Source organism: Homarus americanus, unplaced genomic scaffold, assembly GCF_018991925.1.
Source record: "Homarus americanus isolate GMGI-L3 unplaced genomic scaffold, GMGI_Hamer_2.0 scaffold37798, whole genome shotgun sequence".
Classification (NCBI taxonomy): Eukaryota; Metazoa; Arthropoda; class Malacostraca; order Decapoda; family Nephropidae; genus Homarus; species Homarus americanus.
In genome coordinates, this window is record NW_024739895.1 from 39,740 (window position 1) to 46,657 (window position 6,918).

A 6,918-nucleotide genomic window follows, 5' to 3' on the forward strand; every position below is an offset into this window, starting at 1 on the left:
TGAAAAAGATTAGTATTGCAAATTTATGTACTGAGAAAAAAGTGATATTGCAATTAGTGTAAACATGTTTGATGTTTTTTTTTCATGACTCGTAAGTGTACACAACGAGGTTATGGCTCGCTGGCGGGCTACACCACAGTCCAGGTCTAGGGCTCGTGTATGGAGTAATTCAGGATAAAAAAAAATTAAAAAAAAAGGTGAAAGACTGTAAAAATATATACGAGAGGGTGAAGCAAAAAACAACTTTGTGAAGTGGAGGTAGTGGTGGTTATAAACTTGCTGATGTAGCGATAAAGTCCTCGATACAGAGCCCAGGTGTAATATTGGAGCCTCCGCAGAACGGCTCCTCCTCATTGGTCGGTTATTCCCCCCATGTTATAAAAAAAGGAAAACGAAAAATATAATAATGAACGAGGCAATAAAATACCTGTGAGTAAATACTTACAGCATGAAATTACAAAAATGGTGAGTCTTCTACACAGCCGGTATTGGAACCTCGGCACAGCGGCGCCACCTGATTGGTCGGAAATTGTTGCTGTGAAAAATGAAACTGAAAATACATAGACGTTGTAAACACGACACAAGATAAAGAGGGAACAAATACCAAACACTAAATAAATAAATAAATAAAGTAAAAGGAAAAAATACGAAGTTAACGAAAAAAAAAGCTTGTTTAAATTATAATAACGACGTAATCTAGTGAGTTACTCCACCACCCTGGCAGGATGCTGGTCCACCCAAGGGTTGTTCAAGACCGCCTGATAATGTATTCTGTTATTCTTCAATGTACTTTATTAATACATAAATTATTTTATGTATGAATCAACACATGTATATATGTGTCTATTTTTCTAGGTATACATACAGGTGTACACAAATACCTCAACAACTAGTGGGCGGTTGTTAACGTAACTAACTACTGACGCTATAACATCCTGGCACGAGGTGATTAAAAGTTTGTTGACAGTCGGACAAGGAATAAGTCCGCGACTCTCAGATTTATAGTTCAGGGTCCACACACTCCAGGGCTCAGGGTCCACAGCTCAGGGTCCACACACTCCAGGGCTCAGGGTCCACAGCTCAGGGTCCACACACTCCAGGGCTCAGGGTCCACAGCTCAGGTCCACACACTCCAGGCTCAGGGTCCACAGCTCAGGGTCCACACACTCCAGGGCTCAGGGTCCACACACTCCCAGGGTCCTGGGCCCCTCAGGTCACTCCAGGGTCAGGGTCCACACACTCCAGGGCTCAGGGTCCACACACCCAGGGTCAGGGTCCACAGCTCACCACACACTCCAGGGGTCAGGTCCACACACCCAGGGGTCAGGGTCCAGGGTCAGGGTCCACAGCTCAGGTCCACACACCCAGGGTCAGGGTCCACACACTCCAGGGCTCAGGGTCCACACACTCCAGGGTCAGGGGTCCACAGGCTCAGGTCCACACTCCCAGGGTCCACAGGGGTCCAGGGGTCAGGGTCAGGGTCCACACTCCAGGGCTCAGGGTCCACAGCTCAGGGTCCACACACTCGGGGTCAGGTCCACAGCTCAGGGTCCACACCTCCAGGGGTCAGGGTCCACAGCTCAGGGTCCACACACTCCGGGGTCAGGGTCCAGCTCAGGGTCCACACACTCCAGGGCTCAGGTCCACACACCTCCAGGGCTCAGGGTCCACAGCTCAGGGTCCACACACTCCAGGGCTCAGGGTCACACACTCCAGGGCTCAGGGTCCACACACACAGGGCTGTATCCACACACTCGGGCTGTGTCCACACACTCCAGGGCTGTGTCCACACCTCCAGGGCTGTGTCCACACTCCAGGGTGTTACACACTCCAGGGCTGTGTCCACACACCCCAAGGCTGTGTCCACACACTTCAGGGCTGTGTCCACACACTCCAGGGCTGTGTCCACACACTCCAGGGCTGTGTCCACATACTCCAGGGCTGTGTCCACACACACACTCCAGGGCTGTGTCCACACACTCCAGGGCTGTGTCCTCCAGGGCTGTGTCCACACACTCCAGGGCTGTGTCCACACACTCCAGGGCTGTGTCCACACTCCAGGGCTGTGTCCACACCTCCAGGCCTGTGTCCACACACTCCAGGGCTGTGTCCAGCACTCCAGGGCTGTGTCCCACACTCCAGGGCTGTGTCCACACTCCAGGGCTGTGTCCACACACCCCAAGGTTCAGTGTCCACACACTCAGGGCTGTGTCCACACACTCCAGGGCTGTGTCCACACTCTCCAGGCTGTCCACACCTCTAGGGCTGTGTCCATTACTCAGGGCTGTGTCCACACTCCAGGGCTGTGTCCACACACACTCCAGGGCTGTGTCCACACACTTCCAGGGCTGTGTCCACACCCCCAAGGTTCAGTGTCCACACACTCTAGGGCTGTGTCCACACACTCCAGGGCTGTGTCCACACACTCTAGGGCTGTGTCCACACACACTCCAGGGCTGTGTCCACACACTCCAGGGCTGTGTCACATCAGGGCTGTGCCCACTCCAGGCTGTGTCCACACACACACTCCAGGGCTGTGTCCACACACCCAGGGCTGTGTCCACACTCCAGGGCTGTGTCCACACACACTCAGGGCTGTGTCCACACACTCCCAGGGCTGTGTCACACTCCCAGGGCTGTGTCCATACACTCCCAGGCCTGTGTCCACACACCCCAAGGCTGTGTCCACACTCCAGGGCTGTGTCCACACACATCCAGGGCTGTCCACACACTCTAGGGCTGTGTCCATACACTCCAGGGCTGTGTCCACTCCAGGGCTGTGTCCACACACTCCAGGGCTGTGTCCACACTCCAGGGCTGTGTCCACACACTCAGGGCTGTGTCCACACACTCCCCAGGGCTGTGTCCACACACTCCAGGGCTGTGTCCCACACACTCCAGGGCTGTGTCCACACACTCTAGGGCTGTGTCCACACACTCAGGGCTGTGTCCACACTCCAGGGCTGTCCCACACACTCCAGGGCTGTGTCCACACCCCAGGGCTCGTGTCCACACACACTCCAGGGCTGTGTCCACACACCAGGGCTGTGTCCACACACTCCAGGGCTGTCCACACACTCCAGGGCTGTCCACACACTCTAGGGCTGTGTCCACACACTCCAGGGCTGTGTCCACACACCCCCAAGGTTCAGTGTCCACACACTCCAGGGCTGTGTCCACACACACTCCAGGGCTGTGTCCACACCTGGGGCTGTGTCCACACTCCAGGGCTGTGTCCACACACACTCCTAGGGCTGTGTCCACACACTCCAGGGCTGTGTCCACACACTCTGGGCTGTGTCACCCAGGGCTGTCCACACACTCTGGGCTGTGTCCACACACTCCAGGGCTGTGTCCACACCCCCAGGTTCGTGTCCACACCCAGGGCTGTGTCCACACACTCCAGGGCTGTTTGGGCTGTGTCCACACTCCAGGGCTGTGTCCACACACTCCAGGGCTGTGTCCACACACTCCAGGGCTGTGTCCGCACACACTCCAGGGCTGTGTTTGGGTGTCACCGGGCTGTGACACTCCAGGGCTGTGTCCACACACTCCAGGGCTGTGTCCACACTCAGGGCTGTGTCCACACACATGGGCTGTGTCCACATACTCCAGGGCTCAGGGTCCACACACTCAGGGCTGTGTCCACACACTCGGGGTGTCCACACTCCAGGGCTGTGTCCACTCAGGGCTGTGTCCACCCCAGGTTCAGTGTCCACACACTCGGGGGCTGTGTCCACACACCCTCTAGGGCTGTGTCCACACATCCCAGGGCTGTGTCCTACACCAGGGCTCAGTGTCCACACACCTCAAGGCTGTGTCCACACACTCCAGGGCTGTGTCCACACACTCTAGGGCTGTGTCCACTGCTCAGGGCTGTGCCCACACACCCCAAGGCTCAGGGTCCACTCCAGGGCTGTGTCCACACTCCCAGGGCTGTGTCCACACACCTCTAGGGCTGTGTCCACACACCAAGGCTCAGTGTCCACCTCCAGGGCTCAGGGTCCACACACCCAGGGCTCAGGGTCCACACACCTCCAAGGCTCAGGGTCCACACACTCCAAGGCTCAGGGTCCACACTCCAGGGCTCAGGGTCCACACACTCCAGGGCTTAGGGTCCACACACTCCGGGGCTGTGTCCACACTCCAAGGCTCAGGGTCCACACACTCCAGGGCTCAGGGTCCCACCTCCAGGGCTGTGTCCACACCCCAAGGCTCAGGGTCCACACACCAGGGCTCAGGTCCACACACCCGGGGCTCAAGGTCCACACACTCAAGGCTCAGGGTCCACACACAGGGCTCAGGGTCCACACACTCAAGGGCTCAAGGTCCACACACTCCAGGGGTCAGGGGTCACACACTCCAAGGCTCAGGGTCCACACACACTCCAGGGCTCAGGGTCCACACACTCCAGGGCTGTGTACACCCCATTCTCAGGTCCACACCTCCAGGGCTCAGGGTCCACACACCTCCGGGGCTCCAAGGTCCACACACTCCAAGGCTCAGGGTCCACACTCCAGGGCTCAGGGTCCACACACTCCAAGGCTCAAGGTCCACACACCCAGGGGTCAGGGTCCACACACACTCCAAGGCTCAGGTCCACACACTCCAGGGCTCAGGGTCCACACTCCGGGGCTCAGGGTCCACACACTCCAAGGCTCAGGGTCCACAACTCCAAGGCTCAGGGTCCACACACTCCAAGGCTCAGGGTCCACACACTCCAGGGCTCAGGGTCCACACACTCCAGGGCTCATGAGACTGGTCGTAACTTTTTGACTTAAACTAAAACACCTAAAAATAACGTGAATCATCACTGAGGTTCAACCATACTTAAAAACTTTCACTTAGTAAATAGTTACAAGAGAAAGTTTATTTACACAAACTTTATAATAATTTATCTTCATTATTTCTGTATTTTAGTTTAAGTCTGGTGAGTTATTACATGTACAGGAGAGTAGTTACGATCACCCTCATGACCCTCAGAGAATGTGGACACAGCGTCACAAGTATTTATCTTTTGTTTAATGCACCAACAGCAACCCTCTCATAAACTCGAGTTGCCAACAGTTGTAAATAGTCGCTATTTGTCACAGTGTTTCAGAGGAAGTTATGGCGCGAACTAAACACCTAAATCTGAATAGGGAATAAGAGGAGAAAGTTTGGGTGTAATAAGTAGTGGATAAGAAGGCGACGGACGACAGCTGACGTCATACTGTTGCCAGAAGGTATATGATGGTAGTGAAGTTATTACACACACAAACACACAATAATGGCTGCCCTCGTGTATGAGGATGGCCGCCCCAAGGGCCACCTCGGCGTGAATTTGTTTTAGGTGTAGAAGCTGTCGCCAACACAACAACCACACCCTAAGTTAACAGCTGCATGACCCAGTGTCAAGAATAATCCAAGAAGACCGGACAACTCACCAACTGCACTGGCTAATCATTACCCGGAACACGATCCACAATCGATTAACATCCAGGTCCCCAATTACTGCTGGGTAGACAGAGGTAAATGACGTAAAACTTACCCATAGTTTCACCCTGCCGGGGATCGAACCCGGGTCCCTCGCTTACGAGGCGATCATGTTGACCATTACACCACAGGTCACACACACACACACACACACACACACACACACACACACACACACACACACACACACACACACACACCTCTGTCTCTCTCTCAGTTACAGTAGTTTCGTGATACAGATAATGTGTATCCATTTCCACTGTCAAGGAATGATGGACTCAGGTTCTGGTAACACTGATACAAGTGAGGGGTGATCAATGTCCTGGTATCACTGGGAGGAGGAGTATAATCTTGGTTCTGGCATCAGTGGGAGATAAGGAAGGTATAATCACTATTCTGGTATTAGTGTTGGCAGTGAAGGACATATGGCGAGGTTGTAACGCCATCGGGGGCAGATCGACCGTCACTACAGTACACTCGACTTTCTTCATATCCTCAACTGGGTCGACTAGGGTGCCTGAAATCGAACCGGGGACTGTTAAAACGGAGCGGACACTGTGCCCACTCAGTCCTGCCAGACCCCAAGAGAGAGAGAGAGAGTTAGTGGACCAATTCCCTCCATTAGGGTAAGAGTTAGGAGCCAGTTTAATGTGACAGAGCCTCTCTCTCTCTCTCTCTCTCTCTCTCTCTCTCTCTCTCTCTCTCTCAACTTCTTTCTCTCTGTCTCTCTTTCTCTCAACTTCTCTCTGTTTCTTTCTACCTCGTTCTCAACCTATAATATATATATATATCTCTCTCTCTCTCTCTCTCTCTCTCTCTCTCTCTCTCTCTCTCTCTCCCAAATTACCGAGGTCTTATGAAAGATGTGGACCCATTAATTCAACTAATCCCCACAAGGATTAGTTCACCCAAGGAGATCGTCTCTCCTCAACAAACTCAAGTTGATTTAAGTCACAAATAAACGATAAAATATGAAAACTGATAAACATTTCAGATTTTTTTCTGTGTTGGTTAGTTTAATATTCTTTGGAGTATGATGAGCTAATCGCTGAGTATGATGACTTAATCCTTGAGTATGATGATTTAATCCTTGGGTGTGATGATTTAACCTTCTGGGTATGCTGAGTTAAGCCCTTTGGGTATGATGACTTAATCCCTTGAGTATGGTTATTCTGGGTATGATGACTTAATCCTTGAGTATGATGAGTTAACCTTCTGGGTATGCTGGTTAATCTTTGAGTATGCTGAGTTAAACTTTCTGGGTATGCTGAGTTAATCCTTTGGTATGATGAGTTAATCCTTTGGTATGACAATCCTTGAGTATGTGAGTTAAGCCTTCTGGGTATGCTGAGTTAAATTTGAGTATGATGAGTTAACCTTTGGTATGATGACTTAAACCCTTAGTATGCTGAGTTAAACCTTTGAAGTAGCAATACGTAAGCA

At 52.5% G+C, this 6,918-nt stretch overlaps 1 non-coding gene across 1 annotated transcript; it reads right to left on the reverse strand.

Annotated features, from left to right (window-relative positions):
• Window positions 1-5,537: 5,537 nt before the first annotated feature.
• Trnat-cgu lies at window positions 5,538-5,610 on the reverse strand. Its single transcript has one exon. It is a non-coding gene; the product is annotated as a tRNA-Thr (tRNA).
• Between the last annotated feature and the right edge of the window lie 1,308 nt (window positions 5,611-6,918).